Consider the following 12,642-nt stretch of genomic DNA (forward strand, 5'->3'; position numbering starts at 1 on the left):
GTCTGCTAGGATATTATATGAAGCAGTTGTGAAATCAATTTCTCATGAAGACAAACGTCACACACACACACACACACACACACACACATACACACACACCTACACCTATGCATCTGTTTTAATACTGTTGCAGTCTGGAGATCCATTTAATTATATTCCATATTTTATTTTCACTTATCCCGTGACTTGCTGCCAGGGTACATCTGGAAAATTAGGGCCTCAGGCTCTGCATCTGAGGTCTGAAAATTTTGATCAACACATTTCTGAAAACATGTTGTGAAGATTGTGTTTTCCATACTCAGGTGCCATGACTTCATTCTTATCTATGGCATGAATTCCAATGACAATCTTTTCCTCAGCCATCTGGGCTAGATCATGTGTCAACGGCGATAAGTATGAACACAATTGGCTATCATGATCATGTATTTCACCAGAACTTTTATAGTAAGACAAGAGTTGAGAAGGTCATAAAGGTCCCATGTCAGTCAGATTTTGATTTGAATCATGGGATTTATGCTTTCCATTGTGTAGTGTCTGGAAGGGCAGTCTCATTTGCAACACTGAGGCAGGAGTTGAGAATGCTTTCTGTTGTTCATATACTATTGTATGATATTCATGTTTGCAAAATCTCCTCAAGCTTACTAAGATTCTTGTTATCAGGACAACCTGTCAGTATGTAAAAATTCAATAGCACCTGGAATTATACAGGCTCAACACTCGTCCTGTCCACTCTCAGTACCAGGAATACATTCACTCTCAGTCTGTGTTATAATACTGTTCTCTTGCCTGATCTTCAGCCCCTGTTGGTGACTGCCTTTTGATGAAACATTTCTTTGGTTGAGGTTTATTCACACCTCACTAAGGTGATTGAGAACAATTTCATATATTTTACTCAAATGAAATGAGAGTATTTTATTCCTGTTAGTATATACTTATATTTTTCATTCATATCTAGTTCTTATTTGTTTTGATATAGTACTGACTTCTAGTACTTTGCAACATTACAAATGTATGTCTGATATACTAATTTAAGTAACTGGGTTAGATTACAATGTGTGACACATATGGGGCATTGAATTTGATTTTTAATCTTGTACTGGTCTCCATAATGGCCACACTGATTTATATTCCCACTAGGAATCAAGTGGAGTCTTTAATTCCATCTATCCATCATCACTGGATACATTTTTCTGGATGGTTGGTACTTCATTGGGTTATAGGAGAATATTGCTAATAGAGTTCATTGAATTTTCTTAGTTCTATAAATTAGAATTTATTTTATACATTGGTTGAATTATGTCTTTGTTAGTTTAATTTTTTAGTACTTTTTTATACTTACTGATAGGATGAGTTAATTGTCTTGATGCTTGTGATTTTCTATCCTTTTTGTATTCTGGAAGGTGATGCCATGTGAATGAATTGGGAATGTGCATCCTCTCCAAGACAACTGACTCTTCACTCCATTGTGACAGCATCATTCCTTATAGCAGCTATTAAAATGACATCCTGAGCTGAGGCAGTATTTTGGGATATCATTTAGCGTACATAAACATTGGACTTGGATCCAAGAAGCCTATAGGTCAGTTTTTCGATAATATTGAATTTGCTTTTGCCCAGACTGAGAGGTTAGCCTCCATGATGTTTTCTACAGAGACATACATCATGTTGCTTGGGACCCTAGTAGTTCACTTTCTTTTTCTTTTTGTCTAAAGCTCATTTTATTGAGTCAATATAGTGAATACAATACATACCACACACTACAATGTTCTTACTGATATATCAAGGAAAATCTTTGGTTTCTTTTTTCCTCATAGGTTATTCTGTTGGCTGGCAATCTCAAGATACTGTAACACTTGAAGAATATTTAAAATAAAAATTTGCTTCGATGTTTAACAAATATTATTCTAGAGAGTCCCTATGATTCCTTATGTCTTTATTTCTTGTTGGTATCAGGTATCTGATACAATATTGGGCTATGTGGAACATGTGATAGTTTCTGTTCCCCTGGTAGTTCAAAGAAAAATATTAGAAGAATTGGTGTTATATTTTCATTAAATGTTTGATAACATTCATTAGGGAAAACTTGCCTTGCTTGTTTCTCATTAGTTGGATGGTGTTTATTGTTTCTTCAATCACTTGAAACTTAGTTTGATACAGCAGAGAGGCAAGATATATTCAAAGCATTGAAAGCGGTTATGAATATACACATAGAATTTTTGACGTAATGTGTCATAACTGGCATGATATGTTGCTTCAGCAACATGCAAAGCACATAGCCAAGTTGGTTTGTTGGTAACAATTCTTCCATGTTTTTTTCCATAAAACCTCCAAACCATAAAGCCCAGTTTGTATTAATGAATCATTTATTGCCATCAGACAATAAGTCTGATATCATGAACTATACTGTTATGGAAAACAAGAAAAGGAATTTCAATATTTTATCAAAATTTTACACTTGATAGACATATAGTGTTCATAATTACTGCCAACACAATTTATACCAGCCACTATAAATTTTATTACATAAAATTGTGTCTTCTTGGTAGTCTGTTAATATATTAAAAATATACAGATAATATATATACACATAATAATGTTTCTCTTAAAGTCTTTGTTCCTTTTTGTTGTTTCTTCAAAAGCATTTTGCAAAAAAACTAGTGTATAAAAATGAGTAATTATGTCATGAAAACATACTTAATTTTTTTTAATTTTATTGAAAATATTTTGTTTGCAATCTCATAGGAAGAACCACAATATCAACAAAACAGATAGCCCAGAGCTTTCAGGAACTAAAGTACCAACCAAAGAGTACACATGGAGTGAGCAATGGCTCAAGTTGCATATTCAGTGGGAGGAGAGACCCTTGGGTCTTTGAAGGCTGGATTCCCCAGTGTAGGAGAGTGCCAGGGTGTGGGTGGGAAAGAGAGTACTGTAATAAAAGCAGGGAGTGGGGAGATGGGATTTGAGGTTTCCATAGGAAAAACCAGGAAATGGGATAACATTTGAAATGTAAACATATAAAATATCCAATAAAAAAGGTAAGAAAATAGTTTTCACATAATATATTTTGGTTTTGGTGTCCTCACCCTTGGCTTCTCTGAGTTCATCACTATCTCTCTATATCAAGTTTGTTTTTGTCACCCATTAGAAATCAAATGCCAGAGCCTGACATATAGAGAGGAGGATGCTCACAGCTAACCACTGAACTGATCATGGGGTTCCCAATGGAAGAGTTAGAGAGAAGACTGAAGGAGTTGAAGGGGGTTTGCAGCCCCATGGGGTAAGCAGCAATAACAGCCAACCAGAGCTCTTAAGGTCTACATCACCAGCCTGGGAGTACATAGGGAGGGACCCATGGCTCCAGCTGTATATGTAGGGGAGGATGGCCTTGTCCTGTATAGGTGGGAGATGAGGCCCTTGGTTCTATGATGGCTGGATGCCTCAGTGTGTCGTTAACACAAAAGTAGACAGTACAGAATTCCATGATGTAATCTAAGTTGGACTTTCTGAATAAAGCATTTGTCACATTCACTGCATTTCTAAGGTTTCTCTCCACCGTGAATTTTCTATGTCTTCTACGATATGAGCCACTGGTAAAGATTTGTTACATTTGCTATATTTGTAATGTTTTTCTACTGTATGAATTCTGTGATGTTTTCTATGTCCTGAGCAAAATGTAAAGTACTTCTCATATTCACTACATTTGTACAGTTCTTCTCCTGTATGAATTCTCTGATGTATTGTAAGTTGGGCTTTTTGAATGAAGTGTTTCACTATATTTGTAAGGGTTTTCTCCTGTATGAATTCTCTTGATGGGTTCTTAAGTATGTCAGTTGAGTAAAGTTTTTGCCACATTCATTACATTTGTAATGTTTCTCCCCCGTATGAATTGTCTGATGGCTTCTGAGGTGTTTGAGTTGGCTAAAACATTTGTGACATTAACTGCATTTATAAGGTCTCTCCAATATGGGTTTTTGTAATGGTATTTAACCTGATACAACTGATAAAAGCACTTGGCCTTACATTTGTGGGGTTTCTTTCCAGAATGATTTCTCTGGTGTATACTGAGGCACAAATGGATTCTTTGATTCTGATTGATGATGGGAAACAAATTTAAACAGTATTCAGTCTTTAAACTTAGAAGGTTCTTCTCTAGAATCCCCACTTTTATGTCTGTTTATGGGTGATGACTCAACAGAAGCATCCTTGTGTTTACCATATCTGCACTTATTGCAGTTTTCTGCAGCATCATGTGTGTCATAAGGTATACATTGGAAGGATTCATGAACCATTTTTTCTAACTCGTTACATTTATAAGACTTCTCTTGGATATTCACAGGCTGATGAACTGTGTGCCTTGATAGAGGATTTTTTCATATTTTCCACTTATACAATAATTCTCTGGAAAGTTAGCACAATTATGGATAACAGGGATTGATGCATGAGTAACAGATTCAATAATGATTCCTTAAGTTCACTAAAGCATGTAACAATAGCAATTCTTAGGAATACCACTCTCAGCAGAGAACTTTTGTGTTTCACTATCATTAAATGGAAGCTCAGCAAAAATTTCCACTCTGATCTCCATCAAAGGGAAAGAACCAATAAGTCTCCTCATTCTTATGATACTACTTACCTTTCAGAGGATGGACAAATGGGTGATGGAGCAATAATAAGCTTTGAGATAGTAGCTCTCTGAAGTGTCATATGAAGCATGCTTCTCTATTTTCTTGTAGTTTATATTTTGAGATAGAGTCTATTACGCAGCCTTTCTTGGCTAAGAACACACTACTTAAATTAGGCTTTCTAGAAACTCACCAACTCCTCATGCTTCAGCATCCCTAGCGCTAGGATAAAAATCATGCTGTGCCAGGACTATAGAGACCAAATGTCAAAGAAAACAACAACAACATGCTTACTGTCCACAGTTCTTTATTTTAAAACCTCTCAATTTTTAAAAATCAGGAAGAAATAGTTTAATTCAATATGAAAATCAAAATAGTCCAATTAATTAAGCATACAGCAAGGTATTTCCATGCTCTGAATATTTAATTTTCTTTAAACTTTGAAGTTTTCCTTAAAATCTACATCAGAGAGCTGGAGAGACTGCACAGAATATAGCATTGGTTACTGTTGCAGAGAACAAAGACAAATGTAAAAGGAGCACCATGAAAAAGTGTTCATTATCAGAATCTCCCTTATTTCTGATGGTCTCTAGACAGTTCAGAGAATTTACATACATACTAAGTAGGAAAATACAAAGGATAAGTCAGGTATTCTACAAGAAGAACATTCTTACCCACAAAGACTAGATTGCTGTAATCCTCCAACATCACATCCATGTACAAAGCCCTGTGAGGAGAGTCCAGGCATTCCCACTCCTCCTAAGAGAGGTCCACAGACACATCCCTGAATGTCAACAGACCCTATATTGGAAACTTACCCATTTACCATGTGCTGCTGGGGGAAAAATGTTTTCTTAGGAAAAAGAAAATTACCTAATGAACTAGAGGTAATGAATTAGAGACATTTTTGTGATATGAACCAGGACAATTATTAAATGACAAAAGTTCTCTAGAGGTGCTACAGAGATGGTTCAGAAGGAAAGAACGAGATGCTCTTCCATAGGACTGACACTTGGTTCCCAGCACCTCCATCATGCTAAACAAGAGATTCTACATCCAGTTCTATCAGATTTAATGCTCTCTTCTGAATTCTGAAGGCACAGCATTCATGAATATATTAATGCAAATATACTCACATAAAATAAAAAGAAAGCTAATTTTAATAAGGATTAGTTTGAGCTGAGCAAAGTGACACATGACTTTAATCCCAAGATTTGTCAGGCAGAGGCAGGCAAATTTCTGTGAGTTCAAGGCCAGCCTGGTCTACAGAGACAGGTCCAAAGCAGCCAGAGCTACACACACACACACACACACACACACACACACACACACAAACTGTCTCCAAAAAATTAAATAAATAGGGGTTGGAGAGATGGTTCATTGGTTAAAACCACTGACTTCTTCTAGAGGTCCTGAGTTCAACTTCCAGAAACTACATGGTGGCTTATAACCATTGGTAATGGGATCCAATGGCCTCTTCTGGTGTGTGTGAAGAGAGCAACAGTGTACTCACATAAAATACATCTTTTTTTTTTTAAATCAAATAAATAAGTCAAAAGGACTCGGTCTAGAACAGTCATGCTCTCTCTAATATTTTCTATCTCTGTGAAAATTGGGTCATCGTGATGATGGCCTCACAATCAGCAAGCTTGGAGGGAATATAAAATACACATTAGAGGTCTGGATGTAGAAATGTAATTCTATAAAGGATCTATTGATATCAAACAGGATCACAGTGTTTCTTCTCAGATGGAGAAGTTATAATGAACAAAACTGTACTTCCAAATTCTATAACTTTTGATCCTGTTGAAATATGAAGTCTAGATCAATCTGTCTGCATTTGGGTCCCAGTTGACTCTAATCTAAAATGCTAAGTTCAGATGCGAAGGCCTATGTGCAGTGCTGCACGCTTTCTAAAACAATGCCAAATTCTTGGATGAGTCAAAAGTCAAATAGTTCTTTTTTTTTTTTTTTAACACTAAGGAGTACAAAACATCACTGCATTCAACCAATGTTTCAACGAAGAAACAGAATCAATATTTTGGAAGTTATGAGAGTATTTTGACAACCATAAATAGAAAAAAAACAAGAGACAGTGTTAATATTATCTTAATTTTTCAAAAAAAAAAAAAAAAAAAAACCACACACACAACCAATACAGGTGAATAACAATTTCAGAAATCTCATATTCTCTACAGAATAGTTTTTTTAAAAAAAAATCTGTAAATAAGTGGCCTGTGTGAAAACTCATTCAGCTGAAGTAGAAAGATTATCTGTGATCAAAACAAATCTATTAAGCTGAGTAAACATTATACTATCTCTTCACTAATTCTGAGCAAATTATTGCTCAAGAAATTGGCTCAATTGAAAATGTAGATCTTGGCAGATCCAAGACGGCAGCTCTGCCCCCAATCAAACAGAACCCAGAGGAAGCGGGGCTCATAGGAACTCTAACCAGGACAGTATCTTAGGTAAGCAGACAGCAACGTTCACCCCAAACAGGGAGTAACTGGGACCCACAAAAAACCAGGAAGTCACTCCCGGCCAGAGCACTGGTTCCTTCCTGTCTGGGACAGAGCACCGAGGAGATCTTGGGAGGCAGCTCTGCCCCCAATCTCTAAGAACCAAGAGGAAGCTGGGATCCCAGGTGCCCTAACTACTGCAGTATCTTAGGTAAGCAGACAGCAAGGCCCACCCCAAACAAGGAGTAACTGGGACCCACAAGGACTCTGGAAGTCACTCCTGGCCTGGAGCACTAGTTCCCTTTGGTCTGGGCCAGAGCACTGAGCAGATCTTGGGTGGCAGCTCTGTGCCCAATCTCTAAGAACCCAGAGGAAACGGGGCTCCCAGAGCTCTAACCTGGGCAGCATCCTATCTGCGCTTGAGCACGGAGCAGATTTTGGGCCACAGCTCTTACCCCAGTAGGAACACCCACCCCACAGAGTTCTGATAAAACCAAGATAATAGGAAAGACAGGCTCCAGTCAGAGACAGTGCAGGTAGCACTAAGGAGATCCACATGGCAAAAGGCAAGCACAAGAACATAAGCATCAGTAACCCAGGGTACTTGGCATCTTTAGAACCTAGTTCTCCCATACTAGAGCGTCCTGAATTCCCCATATCACCAGGAAAGCAAGATTCAGATTTAAAATCATTTCTAATGATGATGATAGAGGACTTTCAGAAGGACATATATAACACTCTCAAAGAATTTGAGGAGAACACAGGAAACAGGGAGAAGCCCTTAAAGAGGAAACACAAAAAATTCTTAAAGAATTACAAGAGACCACAACCAAACAGGTGAAGGAATTGAACAAAACCATACAGGACATAAAAATGGAAGTGGAAACAATCAAGAAATCACAAAGGGAGACTACGTTGGAGATAGAAAACCTAGGAAAGAAATCAGGAGTCATAGACACAAGCATCACCAACAGAATACAAGAGATACAAGAGAGAATCTCAGGTGCAAAAGATACCATAGAAAATATCAACACAACTGTTAAAGAAAATGCAAAATGCAAAAAGTTCTTAACACAAAATATCCAGGGACCAAACCTAAGGATAATAGGTATAGATGAGAGTGAAGATTCCCAACTTAAAGGGCCAATAAATATTTCAACAAAATTATAGAAGAGAACTTCCCTAATCTAAAGAACAAGATGCCCATAAACATATAAGAAGCCTATAAAACACCAAATAGAGTAGACCAGAAAAGAAATACCTCCCATCACATAATAATCAAAATACCAAGTGCACAAAACAAAGAAAGAATATTAAATGCAGTAAGGGAGAAAGGCCAAGTAACATATAAAGGCAGAGCTGTCAGAATTACACCAGACTTCTCACCAAATACTATAAAAGCTAGAAGATGCTGGACAGATGTCATACAGACCCTAAGAGAACACAAATGCCAGCCCAGGCTACTATACCCAGAAAAACTCTCAATTACCATAGATGGAGATATTCCATGACAAAACCACATTTATACAATATCTTTCCACAAACCCAGCATTACAAAGGATAATAGCAGGAAAGCTCCAATACAAGGAGGGAAATTATACCCAAGAAAGAGCAAGAAAGTAACCCTCTTCCAACAAATCCAAAAGAAGATAGCCACACAAAGATAACTTCACCTCTAATAACAAAAATAACAGGAGACAACAATCACTGTTCCTTAATATCTCTTAACATCAATGGACTCAGTTCCCCAATTAAAAGACATAGGCTAATGGAATGGACACATAAACGGGACCCAGCATTTTACTGCATACAGGAAACCCACCTCAGTGCAAAGACAGACTCTACCTTAGAGTAAAAGGCTGGAAAACAAATTTTCAAGCAAATGGTCCTAAGAAACAAGCTGGAGTAGCCATTCTAAAATCTCCAGCCTGAGAACACCATGGCGGGGACTCATGGCTCCATCTGTATAGGTAGTTGAGGGTGGCCTTGCCAGGCATCAGTGGAAGTGGACAGCCTTAGTACCTGAAAGTTTGGATTCCCTAGTGTTGGGGAATTGCAAGAGCAGGGAGGCAGGAATGAGAGGATGGTGGGAGTACACCCTCATAGTAATTGGAGGAGGAAAGATGGGGTAAGGGGTTAGGCATCAGTGGAAGTGGAGGGCCTAGGTGCCCAAAAGTTTGGATTACCTGATGTTGGGAAATTGAGAGCAGGAAGGCAAAAATGGGAGGATGGTGGGAGCACACCCTTATAGAAACTCACAGAATTATATGGATTAGACATGACAGAGGCAGGCCACCAGAAGACTAGATTCCAGAATTCAAACAAACAATTATCTTGATACTAAAATTTGTTTTGAGAATTGTATATTGCAGAATACACAGCCTTGGTTTATCTACTCAGCAGGCAAGCTGAGCAGAACTGCTCAAACCTCTGATGTCCTGGAATTCCAGCTGTGAAGATGCAGTGAAGACACAGTGTCAGAGGCTTATCAATTTACTCTTCCCCCCACCCATCTTATAATATCTCAACACCCATAATCAGCTTGAAGAAGTTAATGAAGAGTCGGCGCCTCTATTCCCTGGGCTTGGGGACTGAGGTGGTTAATATTGGGCTGTCTTTCTAGGGAAAAGTAGTGGTTTTGGTGGAACAGGGAGGATTAGCTAGGATTTATTGCATAGCCATAACCTACTGATAGAAATATGTATAATTGTTATTAAGATGAAGTTATAATTTCTTAAATGGTACAAAATTTACTTTGATTTCAAATTTAAGATTTTCATTAGTACGAGCTTCTTATTAATATAAAAGGGAGATGATTTGTTACTATCATAGGCATTGCGCCTCTACAACACATTTAGGAATACAAGGCTTAGACCCAGTCCTTCTTTAACTTTTTTAAATTATTTGAGATGGTTAGCCTGTGAGTTAAGGGCCTATAGCAAATTGATGGCTTTGAGTTTATTGTTAGGGTGTATTATATATTTTATTTAGAAATAGCTGAGAGTTCTGGAGGATCCATAGAACCCATAGCCAGCGCTAGCACTCCCCTTCCTCCTCCGCTCGCCCCCTCTTCCGCTCTGAGGCCTGGGCCGGACCTCTGCCCGGCCAGCCTGTGAGTGCACCCTGGATATTGCCAGACACATTCTGGGGGATCCATAGAACCCATAGCCAGCACTAGCACTCCCCTTCCTCCTCCGCTCGCCCCTCTTCCGCTCTGAGGCCTGTTGGTGAGTGCACCCCGATACCACCAGACACATTCTGGGGGATCCATAGAACCCATAGCCAGTGCTAGCACTCCCCTTCCTCCTCCGCTCACCCATCTTCCACTCTGAGGCCTGTTGGTGAGTGTACCCCGGATACTGCCAGACACATTCTGGGGGACCCACAGATCTCACAACCAGCTTTAGGTAGGAAAACCCACATACTACCCTGAGCTCATAGCTGGGTGCCCTGAGTGCTCAGAATCCAGCAGATACCCCCCCCCGCCCCTGCCGGCTAGCACCCCCCTTCTGCCCATCTCCCGGGTCTGAGGCCTGGTCCAGACCTCTGTCAGGTCTGCAGTTGTGTGGACCCTGGATTCCGCCTGAGACATACTGGAAGGTCCACTCAAACCAGAGCCGCAGAGGAACAACTGAACTCAGCGTGTCAGACAACATATCCTGAGATATCCAAGAGGAGACACTGCACCCAGAACAGCAGACAACTAGCTGGACTGCTACCTTGGAGGCATCATATCCTGAGGCATCCTAGAGATACGACAGTATTCAGTGCAGCTGGAAAAAATCACAGAGACATCTGGACCCCTAGAAGACCAAACACAAGCGAGACAACTGGAAAGGCAGGCTTCAATCAGAGACAGAAGTACAGGTAGCACTAGATTTAACCAGATGGCAAAAGGCAGGTGGAGAAACGCAAGCAACAGAAACCAAAGTTACATGGCATCATCAGAACCCAGTTCCCCTATCATAGCACACCCTGAACACCCCATCACACCAGAAAAGCAGGATTCAGAATTAAAATCACTTCTCATGATGATGATAGAGGACTTTAAGAAAGACATAAATAACACTCTCAAAGAACAGATAGAAACCCTTAAAGAGGAAACACAAAAATCCCTTAAGGAATTGCAAGAAAATGCAACCAAATGGGAGAAGGAATTAAACAAAACCATGCAGGATCTAAAAATGGAAGTAGAAACAATAAAGAAATCACAAAGGGAGAATACCCTGGAAATAGAAAACTTAAAAAAAAAACGATCAGGAGTCATAGACACAAGTATTACTAACAGAATACAAGAGATGGAAGAGAGAATCTCATGTGCAGAAGATACCATGGAAAACATTGACACAACTGTCAAAGAAAATGCAAAATACAAAAAGTACTAACCCAAAATATACAAGAAATCCAAGACACAATGAGAAGGCCAAACCTAAGGATAATAGGAATAGATGAGGGGGAAGACTCCCAACTTAAAGGACCAGTAAATATCCTCAACAAAATTATAGAGGAAAACTTCCCTGACCTAAAGAAAGAGCTGTCCATAAATATACAAGAAGCCTACAGAACTCCAAATAGTTTAGACCAGAAAAGAAATACTTCCCGCCACATAATAGTCAAAACATCAAATGTACAAAACAAAGAAAAAATACTAAAAGCAGTAAGGGAAAAAGGCAAAGTAACATATAAAGGCAGACCTATAAGAATTACACCAGACTTCTCACCAGAGACCATAAAAGCCAGAAGATCCTGGACCGATATCATACAGACCCTAAAAGAACATAAATGTCAGCCCAGACTACTATACCCAGCAAAACTGTCAATCATTATTGATGGAGAAACGAAAATATTCCATGACAAATCCAAACTTACACAGTATCTCAACACAAACCCAGCACTTCAAAGGATAATTGGTGGAAAATCCATCACAAGGAGGGAAACTACAACCTAGAAAAAGCAGGAAAGTAATCTTCCAAAAACCATACAAGAAGGTAGCTACACAAACATATCTCCACTGCCAATAACAAAAATAACAGGAAACAACACTCATTTTTCCTTAATATCTCTTAATATCAATGGACTCAATTCTCCAGTAAAAAGACATAGACTATCAGACTGGATACGTAAACAGGACCCAACATTTTGCTGCATTCAGGAAACGCACCTCTGTGGAAAGGACAGACACTACCTCAGAGTAAAAGGTTGGAAAACAATCTTCCAAGCAAATGGTCCCAAGAAACAAGCTGGAGTAGCCATTCTAATATCAAATAAAATCAGTTTTCAACCAGAAGTAATCAAAAAAGATAAAGAAGGACACTTCATATTCATCAAAGGAAAAATGTACCAAGAGGAACTCGCAATTCTCAACATCTATGCCCCAAATGTAAGGGCACCCACATACATAAAAGACACTTTACTAAAACTTAAAGCATACATTGCACCCTACACAATAATAGTGGGAGATTTCAACACCCCACTCTCAGTTATGGACAGATCATGGAAACAGAAACTAAATCGAGACACAATGAAACTAACAGAAGTTATGAACCAATTGGACT

This window comes from Arvicanthis niloticus, chromosome 30, assembly GCF_011762505.2.
Source record: "Arvicanthis niloticus isolate mArvNil1 chromosome 30, mArvNil1.pat.X, whole genome shotgun sequence".
NCBI lineage: Eukaryota > Metazoa > Chordata > Mammalia > Rodentia > Muridae > Arvicanthis > Arvicanthis niloticus.